Below are 13304 nucleotides of genomic sequence, written 5' to 3'. Positions count from 1 at the left end.
TATTTCCAAATTGAAATTGATGTTGAAGATCAGGAGAAGACCATTTTCACATGTCCGTTTAGAACATACGCCTACAGAAGAATGCCGTTTGGTTTATGCAATGCACCTGCAACATTCCAAAGATGTATGCTTAGTATCTTCCGTGATATGGTGGAGCGAATTATGGAGGTTTTCATGAATGATATCACCATATATGGAGGTACATTTGAAGAATGCTTAGTAAATTTGGAAGCGGTTCTTAAAAGATGCATTGAAAAAGACTTGGTGCTCAACTGGGAGAAATGTCATTTTATGGTACGTCAAGGAATTGTCCTTGGCCATATCATCTCCGAGAAAGGCATTGAAGTTGATAAAGCAAAGGTGGAACTTATTGCCAAATTGCCATCCCCAACCACTGTAAAAGGAGTAAGGCAATTTCTTGGCCATGCAGGGTTCTACAAGAGGTTTATACAAGATTTCTCTAAGCTGTCAAGGCCTCTTTGTGAACTTATAGCTAAGGATGCTAAGTTTGTCTGGGATGAGAGATGTCAAAAGAGTTTTGATCAATTGAAGCAATTTTTTACAACCGCTCCAATAGTAAGGGCTCCTAACTGGCAATTACCCTTTGAAGTAATGTGTGATGCCAGTGACTTTGCTATAGGAGCTGTACTTGGCCAAAGAGAAGATAGGAAGCCCTATGTGATCTACTATGCAAGCAAAACATTGAACGAGGCTCAAAGAAACTACACAACTATAGAGAAAGAATTGTTAGCTGTGGTGTTTGCTTTAGACAAGTTTCGTGCTTATTTGGTAGGGTCTTTCATCATTGTTTTCACTGACCATTCAACCTTGAAGTATTTATTGACAAAGCAAGATGCAAAAGCAAGGTTGATTAGATGGATTCTTTTGTTACAAGAGTTTGATCTCCAAATCAGAGACAAGAAAAGGGTGGAGAATGTGGTAGCCGACCACCTTTTAAGGTTGGCTATAGCACATAATTCCCATGTATTACCTATTAATGATGACTTTCCCGAGGAATCACTTATGTTGTTAGAGAAAGCTCCTTGGTATGCTCATATTGCTAACTATTTGGTTACTGGTGAAGTTCCAAGTGAGTGGAAAGCGCAAGACAGGAAGCACTTATTTACAAAGATTCATGCTTATTATTGGGAAGAGCCCTTCCTTTTCAAGTATTGTGTAGATCAGATCATAAGGAAGTGTGTCCCTGAAGAAGAGCAACAAGGGATCCTCAGCCACCGCCATAAGAATGCCTGTGGAGGCCACTTTGCCTCTCAGAAAACAGCCATGAAGGTCTTGCAATCAGGGTTTACTTGGCCATCGCTTTTTAAAGACTCCCACATCATGTGTAGGAGTTGTGATAGATGCCAAAGACTCGAGAAGCTTACAAAAAAAAACCAAATTCCCATGAACCCCATCCTTATAATTGATCTTTTTTATGTTTGGGGTATTGACTTCATGAGACCTTTCCCAATGTCTTTTGGTAACTCTTATATATTAGTGGGGGTGGACTATGTTTCCAAATGGGTGGAGGCAATCCCTTGTAAACATAATGATCACAGGGTGGTTCTCAAATTTCTTAAGGAGAACATCTTCTCAAGATTTGGGGTACCCAAGGCCATAATCAGTGATGGAGGTACTCATTTTTGCAACAAACCTTTTAAAGCCTTATTAGCCAAGTATGGAGTGAAGCATAAGGTAGCTACACCTTATCAGCCTCAAACTTCCGAGCAAGTGGAGCTAGCAAACAGAGAAATAAAAAACATACTGATGAAAGTGGTGATTACAAGCAGAAAAGATTGGTCTATTAAGTTGCATGATTCATTATGGGCATATAGAACAACTTATAAGACTATTCTTGGCATGTCTCCCTATCGTCTCGTCTATGGCAAAGCATGCCACCTCCCTGTGGAAGTTGAATATAAAGCTTGGTGGGCAATCAAGAGGTTGAACATGGACTTGATCAGAGCTAGGGAAAAGAGGTACTTAGACCTTAATGAGATGGAAGAATTAAGAAATGATGCTTACATCAATTCCAAAGTTGCAAAACAGAGGATGAAGAAGTGGCATGATCAACTAATCTCCAACAAAGAATTGCGGAAAGGGCAAAGAGTCCTACTCTATGACTCAAGGCTCCATATCTTTCCAGGGAAGCTCAAGTCAAGGTGGATAGGTCCTTTCATTATTCACCAAGTACATCTCAATGGAGTGGTGGAATTACTAAATTCCAATGGCATAGACACCTTTAGAGTCAATGGTCATCGCCTCAAGTCATTCATTGAACCATTCAAGCCAGAAAATGAGGAAATCAACCTCCTTGAGCCACAAAAATCCTGATCAGAGAAGGGTTAGAGGGACTTGGTTTCACCAAAGTCCATAATTTTGTTAAATATGTTAATTTTTAAGTTTTGTAAATTATTTGATTGTAATTTTGGTCTTGAAATTATGTAAATTGTAACTAACTTAATCTTTTTGAATGATTAAAAGTAGGAGCAGATTCTTGCCACTCAAGCCCAGCACACTGCCATCTTGAGGCAGATTCAGCATCATCTTGACAGTACATCAGCTCCTGAGCATACCATTCCCACCTCATCCGGAGCCTCCTACAGGAGAGGCAGCTGAGCCATCATTTCAACAACATCACTACAGGTCACTCAGGAGGTACCACTTCCTCCCTATTTTTCAATCGCTTTTGTCACATTGAGGACAATGTTTAGCTTGGTTGGGGGGAGAGTTGAGGAAGGAAGTTTTTGTTAATAATGCTAAGTTATTTTGGTAATTTAATTGTTTTTTGCTTAATTTTAAAATTTTTAATTTTTTATTCTACTCTTCATGGTCATTAAGGAAAAATTTTCAAATTGAAATGGGAGAAATTGAATTTTTGTCTTTTCACTTGACTTAGAGTTTGTATTATGCTTACTAAAGTTGATGAATTATTGAAACTTCTATTGAATTCAACCTTAGTTCTTCCACTTTAAGCTATTCACACACTGTGCACAATAGGTTCCGATTATAAGATGAAAAACTATTTCCCTCTTGACTTAGGAAAAGTTTAGACTCGATACATTTGACCTCATTTAATAGTGTTGGGACACCTTATAAAAGGCCAATGAGCCTTTGAAAAAAAAAAAAGAATAAAGAAATAAAGAAGAAAAAATGTTTGCTTGCCTTGAAACCCGAGCAAGGTCTGAGGGGTATATGGTGAAAATCTTTAAAACCTGGTGCCCTAAGCCTTAATTGGTTGGGAGTCATCGACCTTAATGCTCGTTACAAGGGTGGATAGGTGGATTTTAACATACTATAGGTGCTTGGGTATTAAAATTTAGTCTCAAAAGTCCGGGGAAAAATTCGAGGAGTTAGTGGTTGAAAGATCCTTAAAGCTTGATGCCCTAAACCTTAATTGGTTAGAGTCATCGATGGACCCCCGTTACATGGACAATTTAGAAAAGAATACCTTTAAGCCTTGTACTCCTACAATGAAAAAAAAATGAAAAAACAAAATTGTGAATAAAGAGGTGCGTTCTTAACCTATTGGAGGTTGGTTCTTAACCTATTGGAGGTTGATTAGTTTGCTAAGCTGTGAAAAAGAACTAGGTTGGGGGGAGAGGTCAGTTCAACATACTATATTCGGAAACTAATAAATAACACTTAGATTTTTGTGGAAGAGTAAGGTTTGACCCTTTGAAAGTGGAAACTCTTTTAAAACTTAAATTTGCATAATGCCTTCTCTTTAAGAATTATGATTAGACAAGTTATTTGATAACTCTTGTTGAAGTTTGAGTTTCATTTCTTTAATGTTCCATGTGAGAGTTAGATCATCATGCCACTTGAAAATTGTTTTTTGATCAGCATGATGTTGTAAATTATAGTACTGTTTATTTTTATTTTTCTCTCCTTCATTGCTAAGGGACTAGCAATATGTCGGTTGGGGAGAGTGATTACTACTCAAAAAGTGTTATTTCATAGCTTGTAATTAACTCTTTTAAACACTTTTGAGTAGTAGTTATCACCTTTTAACCCAATTAATATATTAAGGACCCTTGCAATCAATTCTAATCAAATTGTGTTAAGTTTTGGTGTTTTGATAGCTTTTTGATCACCAAAGCAATCCGAGAATGAGGAGAGTTCTTTGGAATCCATGGCAAAGCAATGGAAAGCTCAGAAACATGAAAAATCGAAGCTTTGAAGTCCTTTGCCATAAGCAGATCACGAATGCAAGGAGCAAAAAGATGTCCGGACAGGGCGTCCAGACACACCATCGGATGGCGGCGGAAGTCAATGATCCAGACAACATATCTGGATAGGATATGCTATCATCCGGGTGTGATGTTCACGAGTGCCATGTACTTCTCCTTGAGGGAGTCCGGATAGGAGAGCGCGCCACGTGTCCTCTTGGGGAAATCCGGATGGAGTTGATTAGGATAGCCTTGCGCACTCCGTGTCATCCGGGAGAGGGGTCCCTACACCTTGCACACGTAGATGGTCCCCCTTGCGCAGCATAGCTCAGTCCACCCGAGGAAGAGTTCCGTGCGCCGACATTTTACATCCGGATATCTCACAGCCGGATGGGAGAGGAGGACGTTTCAACTTCTCCGGTCAGACATATCCGGATCCTCTAATAGCGCTTACCTGGAGATTTTTTCTCTCAGTATACAGTGCTACGGTGTTCTCCTGAAGCTTCCTAATATTTCCGACCGACATCCTGAGATATTTTGCTTTAGATATTTGTTGTCTAAATCCCCAAAGTCTCCTTGTAATCCACCTATCATAGGATTCCTTAGTCTTTAAGTAAGTACAAAGGGTGAATAACCTCATATATATAGTTTGCAATTTTCTTTACAAAGATATCTATTATGTAATCAACGGAAGAAAGAAATATATTTCACAGAGCACTTGCTCTGTTTTTCCTTCATATAATTGTTTTCTCGTTAGTTTCCTTACTAGCCAAACAAGTTCTGAGGAAGTTTCCTCAGAGAATGAGTGGCTAGACTTTTAGTTCCTTGGAGTTAAGGTTGCCGGGAAAGGTTCCAAGTGCAAGAATTAGTATTTATGTGGTTTCAGTCATTAATGAAGAGAAAGTGTGATCCTTTAATGATTTCTATGTTTTTAGTTAACTTAAAACACCTTCAATTCACTTGAGCCAACACTTGGTAAGGCACGTGATCTCCGTCCATGGAGATGCACTTGTTTATCTCTTGCGAGCTTTTGGGAAGTGACTTGGAGGTAGGATTTTCTAGAATTGCCAACACTTGGTAAGCTTTTGGACTCCAAGGAGACATCCATTAGTTATCTCTTGCGAGCTTGAGAAGGGAAGTCCAAAGTTAAAGATCACCTTGAATGGCAAATGCTAGGTAAGAGGCACGAGCCATCGCAAGTTGCATCGGTGAGAGGGAATTAGAGCTGAAATCCATTTAAAGGTTACATCTATACATCACCGGTTAGAGAATTGACTATATGTTAATTCTCTAATGCGAGGAAATGAACCAAATGACTAGACCTCTATTTTTGCATAAGAAACCTCCCCTGTGAACCTAAACCTCCAAGGAATGTTTTTTCTTCATAAGTAATTTCCATTACTTTCTTTTTAGTTAGCTTTAAACAAAACCTCATTTAAACAAAGTTTGTGTTTTATTTCTTAAGCTAACCTTGAAATGAAAAAGCACCAATTTACTTTGAATTGGTATCAGTTGTGAGTTGAAAACCCTTCCGAGTGAACGATCCTAGAGCTACTATGCTATATTAGCTAAGCTATCCTAATGCATGGTGATATAGGTTATAAATTTTGTTGATTACTCTCTCAATCAAAGAGCACCAGCTGGACATGAATCAGCTGGGACACCAATTGGGAACGAATCATTAGGACAATGTCTAAGTGACCTAAGGTGATCAGGATAGGGCCTAAATGACTATGGTGATCAGGACAGTGCCTAAGTGACCTAAGGTGATCAAGAGAGTGCCTAAGTGATCAAAGTGATCAAGAGAGTACCTAAGTGACCTAGGGTGATCAGGATAGTATCTAAGTAACCTAAGGTGATCAAAATAATGTTTAAGTGACCTAAGGTGATCAAGACAATGCTTGAGTGACCTAAGGTGATCAAGATAGTGCCTAAGTGATTTAAGGTGATCAAGATAGTGCCTAAGTGACCTAAGTCAATTAAGAAAGTGTCTAAGTGATGTAGGATGATCAAAACAATGCGCCTAAATGGCCTAGGGTGAAGTTTAATATGCCTAGGTGACCTATGGTGAGCCTAAATGTGCCCTAGGTGAATCTAGGTGAAGTGTAATGTGCCTAAGTGGCCTAAGGTGAGTGTGTGTAATCTAGAAGGTGCCTATGTGACCTTGGACAAGTGCATGCAAGCTAGAAGGTGCCTAGGTGGGACTAAGAAGTGTTTAAGTGAACCTGAGTGATTTAGGATGCATCCAAGTGACATAAAAAGTGTTAATAAAGAGGCCTAAGTATGTTATCCTAAAGGTGTACCTAAATAAGCTATCCTATAAAATGAAGAAAAAAACCTAAGTCTAAATCGAGGCTGCCAAGGGTCACAATGGGAGGTCAAATAAATCCCTTGACTAGAGTCTCCAAGGTGGCTAAAAAAGGTAAGCTTGTGTGAGTAGCAATGGGCCACCAGGGAATTGCTATGGAGTACTAAAAGAACACTTAAGACATGTGCTAATGGGATAAAATGGAGGGTATATAGGCCCGTTATCAATGACTATTGCTCAAGGCACTCAAAACCGACAAACTATGTTTTTCCACACAAACTTGACTACAACTTTATCCTTGAGTGATGAATAGCCTTTGACTTGCACTCATTTATTGAAGTAGTTAGTCACAATGAGAATAAACTTATTTTACAATGAAGTCATAAGGAGTGGCCCTACTACGTCAATCCCCTATTGCACAAACAGCCAATGACTTATTATGCGCATTAAGAATTAAAATGGAAGTCTTTATACATAGGCGTGTTTCTAGCAGTTGTCATATTTCCTTACTAGAGCCTTTGCATTTCCCAACATAGTTGGTCTATACACTTGCCTTTAAGGTTGATGAGTATGCATCCGCTTGGTTGATTTCCACATATTCCCTCATGTAACTTCTTTGTTAGGACGTACTGAGCCTCACTAGGTTGCAGACACTTTAGGCATGGGTCGCTATAGGACCTTCGATACAGTTGCCTTTACATTATGGAATATCTTGTCAATAATACTTTGATATGATGAGTCTGTTACACATTTTTTGGCAATTGCCCTTATAGCAAGTAGTTAATAATAGGGTCCATCCAATTCTCACTTAGGGTGTTGGTTTGACATACTTGCTCTTTTTCCAAAATTGAGGGCTCAGATTGATAATAAACAAGCAATGTTATGACTTGATCAGTGGCCAATGATGCAACTACTCTTGCCAATGCCACTATCCAAGAGTTTTCTTCCCTACTAACCCTATCTATCTTTCATTTTGCAAGGTGTTCAAGCTTCAACTTCACTTGTTGAGATATTGTGGCATCCACCCATCTTTAGCCTCATAACTACCTTAAACTTGATTCACCAATAGTTAGGAATCATTTTTAATAGCTAGCTAGCTTATTGAGAGTGTTAGTGTCAGATTTATTTCGACAATGCCCTGTACTTAGTTTCATTGTTCGAGGAAGTAAACCCAAGCTGGACTACTTATTGTTATGATAGAGCCCATAAAAATATGATATGATGTAATAAACTCTTGATTTTTATTATTTAATAAAGTTTAAGTTCACTTTTATTTATCCTATTTCCATGTATTATATCTTATGAGCACTTTTGTTTTCACATTTTGCATTGCACGTGACTTGGGTGTATTAAGAGTTGCACGGAAGATCCAAGACATGGGTTCCTTACAAATGGATGACATGTTCACAGTCGGTTTATGGGTTTAAGCAACCCATTAGAAGTTATAGTGCATCACCTTCTAATTTGAGGGATAGTTGGTCTTGGCTATTATGATGGGTTTCCATAGTGAGTTCACTAGTGTGTATGGTTGCACATTCGACATAACGTATTGTGAGTTATGACTTAATGTTATCAAGTAGTCATGACTTCACCAAGCTGCTTCATTATGTTGTCTCTCAACCTTCAAAGAATATTGAGTTTGTGTTGAAGTTAACAATGGCTTTGACCTACGGGTCAGGTTGTAAGTTGATCATATATTTCCTATGGATTAGGTCACTATTGATAAAAGCAAGTAGTAATAAGTATGCTTAATAGAGGCACCATGATATCTCTTGGGATTGAGATAGTATGTCCCTTTGGGTGATCCTAAGGAGTTTTGTTCATGGAAACTATGGTCATAGTAGTTCCTTAAGTGGAACTTGATGTAAGCTCTTTGAGAGCTAAGATAGGTCAATTGAACACATAATAAGAAGATTTATAATTCAAGGATGATAGAGGTAGTCTTAAAAGACTAATAGCTTTCACCTTATTAGACCATGGACACCAGTTCATGGGGAGACTAAACACAATGGATAGTAGATCAAGCACCCAAGTACTTGGTATCTTGTTGTTATTTACATAGGATATTGAAGTTTATTTGATTCTATGTAGTGAGATGTTGAATCAATTTTAGAATTGGATTCTAAGGGAGTCAATATTCCTATATGTCCTAATGGTTCTTACTTTGAGCTTATGTACCTTGTTGGAATGGGTTATGAGGGTTGGATTAGCTCTAGGTTCAGTTTTATGCATAAAGGCATTTTGGTAATTATGCAAGGTTGCATGTTGGTAAGTGAACAAGGTCTTTGGATTGAACTAATTAATTAATTAGTAGGCCCTGTTGGGTTAATTAATCAATAATGACCCGTTTTGGGCTAGATTAAGTGACCCAAGCACTTAGGGGGCTCAAGTCATTTAAGTCTAGTAGGAAACCTAATGAATACCCTCTTAAAGGTTAGAGTTCCTATAGTTTTTTTCCAAAGAGTCGTCTTCCATCTTTAGAGAGAGAGAGAGATTCATAGCCTCCATTATTCCTTCCATTCCTACCGGAAGTGTGTCAAGATCAAGGTTCCAGTCATCAGGCGAAAGACTTCGGGTTTACAAGACTTATGCGATTTCGTTCTTCATCTTCACCATGCGGATTTGATTCAGGAACATCCGAACATGAATTATGGATTTCGTTAGCACTTTTTGAATCCCTTTAAAGTTTAAAAATTCTATTTTTTTCGTTGTGCATAAGATTTAGAAAAAGCTTAGGATAGTTATGCATGTTCCTAACTTGATCCAAGCTTGGGAAATAGAGAGATCCGGGTTTTTCCCATCACTTACTTTAGGTTTTCCCAGTTGGTGCCAACATAATCCATTCAATTCTTAACCTAGAAGCCTGAGATGTCCTGATTACTCTCAAAGGCCACCAACCATTCAAGCAACCTTCACCCTTCTAGGCGACTTCAGGCTATTCAACTAGAAAGGCAACCAAAACTTATCCTTTCAAATACAGACGAGGTAGAAATTGCAAACCAAATTTTCTTAATTCAATGGACCACTAACCATTCACCCAAACAAGTTAGGTTTGTGAAGGATGGCTCAAAGAGGTAAATTTGTTAAGATAATAACTTTGTGAGCCTGAAATTATGGACACATTTTTTTTATAGCCATATGCAGTGCTAAGGCCACATTTTCTATGCAGGTATACCTTTGTTCTACTGGAATTATGGTTTTATTGACATAGTAGGCTAGAAGTTGGGCTCCTTCTTGATTGACTCGAAGTAGGACCCTATTAATGACTAGTTTAGACATGGACAGGTACATGTATAAAGGCTCTCCCGCTTACGGGTTGCTTAAAATTAATTGAGTAATTAAATTATTTTTTATGGCATGGAAAACAACCTCACATTCTTCCATCCAATCAAAAGGCTTAGTTTTGCGTAGAACTTCAAAGAATGGCTGCAAACAGTTTGTGGACCATGAAATGAATTGCTCCAAGGCCCTAATATTGCTATCAATCGTTGTACTTCTATTTTGCTACGAGGGGATGATATTGCTTGCTTAACTTGAATTTGTTAAGTATCTACCTCTATCATTCTTTTCATCACTAGAAACCCAAGGAACTTATTGGTTGCCACTCCAAAGGCGCACTTAGTAGACACCCCATATTGGCTTAGTAGCTCGAATGTTTTTCTAGGTCATGTGAGTGCTCTACCATCTCCCTACTTTTAATGAGCATATCATCAATGTACACTTCTATTGTTTGGCCTAAAATAGGTTGGAATATTTTTGTCATCAAGCATTGATATGTTGCCTAGGTGTTTTTAAGTCCAAATAGCATGACATTATAATAGTGCAAGCCTTATAGAGTGATAAATGTGGTTTTTCATAGTTTGGTGAGTACATCGGGATTTGGTTGTATCTGGAGAAGGCATCCATAAAGGACAAGAGCCCATGCTGGGAGGTTGTGTCTACTATTTGATTGATGTATGAAAATAGCAAGCTAGTTTTTGAACACAGATCATTTAAATCGGTGAAATCCACTCATACCCTTAATTTTTCCATTTTCTTTAGAACCACCACCACATTTGATAGTCAATTTGAATAAAGCACCTCTCTGATGAACTCGACTTTTAACAACCTTAAAATCTCATCCTGTATAATAATTTGCCTTTTATGATGAAATTTCCTAACCCTTTGTTTGACCAGTTTAGTTGCAGTACGAACACAAAGCCTATGACACATAGTCTTTAGAGAAATCATTGGTATATTTGATAACTTCCAAAAAAATACATTCGTCTCAGTAAAATTGTTAATCGAGCTTTCTCATCAGCACCCAAATTCTTTCCAACATAGGTAAACCTGCTTGGAATGCCTTCAAATACCTCCACCTAGACAAGTGGGTCTATGACGGGGGACTCTCGTTTGGTCGTCTAGCTCATTAATTGTTATTTTTGCTCATCATTTTTTTTGTTAGGAGCTTTCCTACTCACACATTTAGGAGTTTCTCCATTAGCGCGATCAACTTCCTCAAAACCCACCTAGTAGCACTACTTGAAAACTAACTAACTTTCATATAGATCCACTTACCTTAGTCATGTAAGAAAACTGATCTTCTGATGATAAGTTGATAGGATGGTCTTCATCTTATGGATCCATGCACACCCCATATATGTTATTATATAAGGATGGATCCGCTACAACAAAAAACTGCACATTTAGTGTTGTTAGTTCAGTTTTTCAATGGGGAGAACGACCTCTCCTAAGGAGTGAGTCATAGAACCATTGAACCCAATTAGCAACATGTTAGGGCTTGCTAATGTAGACAAGGAATTTCTCATCAGCTTAAAATAAAAACACATGTAATAAGTCGGTTGAACTTCTGGGATCAAGTAATATCCTACACACTTGATATCTAACCACCTTTAAAGTAAGCACTAGAACATCTTTGTGATGAACTACTACTTACTTCAAATCTTTAAGCCTAAATGTAACTATTCCATCTATCGGCTCAAGACTCCCTGGGATGAATGAATATTATTCTACGCTTACTTGCTCTATTCTAGCGGTGACCTTGAGCAAGGAACATTTCTAACACTTAGCCGCTTAGTTTTGATCAACTAGCCCTCCTTGGATAACATGTATTTTTGGAAGCGTACCTTCTTGACACAAGCCTAAATGTTGTATGGTCGGCTGCCTTCGTACTGGTTTAGCCGTTTTGCTTTACATATTGTGTTAGTGGTTTAGCTCACACCGTCTTTTCTAGTAGATACCGAATATGTCTACACTCCTTGATGGTGTGATCGTACTCCTTATGGTACTTAGAATGCCTGTTCTAATCTTGCTATGATGAATCCCCTCTGAGAATGTTGGGCTATTTAAAGCCAAGTAATGTATGTACAATGAGCAATAGTTATGCATATTGAACATTGAGTGGGGTCCATCTTGGGTAATCCTTTGCCTCATGTTCACTAAATTGAACATTTTTCTCTCTTAAGTAGGATTCAGACTCGAGTAACTTACCAAAGGTGCTCTTAGGTGACTATGTGCATTACACAATGGCTATGACTAGTTGAGAGGTTACCAACAAGTTCTTCTCCAACATCGCATATTTGTCAGCCCTCTTGAATAAATCATTCACGGTCTCTAAGGGCTTTTTAGAGAAAGACTTAAAGAAAGGAGTGTTTGGGCTTATGCATCGTTTGAATATTTGTAAGAGTATGTCCATATTGCATGACTCAACTTGTAACACTGCTTGCTTGAATTAGTGCATAAACTAATACAACGACTCTCTCCTTTTTCTTAAGGTTTTGGAGGCTACTAATATTAAGCTTCTACCTGGTTAAACACAAATAGTAAGCAACGAAAGCTTCTGACATTTCCCAAAAAGTATGAATGGAATTTGGCGTCAAGTGATGAAACCATGCCAATGTAGGGTCTTGTATACTAATAGGGAAGACCTTGCAAAAAAGCTCGTCATTTCTGATATCCAATGTCATAACTTGGCAATAATGCATTAAATGATCGAAAAAGTCATCATACATCTCGTCATACATAGTAAACTTCTAATAACATAACTCTTAAGGGGCTAGTACTACAAAATGTGAGGTACAAATAGGGTGGAGAGCATATCATCAAACGATGACTTGTTGTCCTCAATGGCACTTCTGTTGTGTACTTTAGTTGGAACCAAGTTGTCGAGTCCGATAAGGGAACCGCCTTTGCTACCACATCAGGTTGAATAAGATTGGTTTGCATATAATTATCAAGATTAGAATGGATGACCCGCGGAGGCTTTTGCTTGGCCATGCTTGTTGTTTCGTCCTACCCAAGGGACTGAGACAACCAAGTTGTGATTTGATTATGCCCCTTAGGTGGGTTAAGTACCGACCGCTTATCTTGACCAAGCAACAAATCATGCTTACTCCACTTTCCTACTACAACGATTGTCTATTCGGTTGGTGGTCATGACATTTGCCTTTGTTCACCAACCCCTTGGTGTAATGCTTGCATATGCACCTATTGACTCTTTAGCAATAATCATAATAGTGCATTTTCTTGCCTTAATGACTCGGTCTATGTTAGTATGACGTCTATCCTCTTCTCTTGTTCTAACTGTTAGCTTTCAAATTCAACTCGCAAAGCATCCAACCCAATGGTGATGTGTGGGACTAAAGTGCTTTTTGGGTCTTGCAGGTGGATGTGCGATGGGGGATCAATCATCTTTTGAGGCTTTTTGTTCAGATGAAATGAGGAAAAAAATACTCTTGTTTCCCACAAACGACGCCAATTGTTGTCTCATAAGTGATCCCGGATCCTCTATCGCCCAACACTAGCTGATCCTATAAAAAAAAAAA

Source organism: Vitis vinifera, chromosome 3, assembly GCF_030704535.1.
Source record: "Vitis vinifera cultivar Pinot Noir 40024 chromosome 3, ASM3070453v1".
In the NCBI taxonomy this organism is placed as follows: domain Eukaryota; kingdom Viridiplantae; phylum Streptophyta; class Magnoliopsida; order Vitales; family Vitaceae; genus Vitis; species Vitis vinifera.
Note: the sequence above shows the minus strand (reverse complement) of the source record.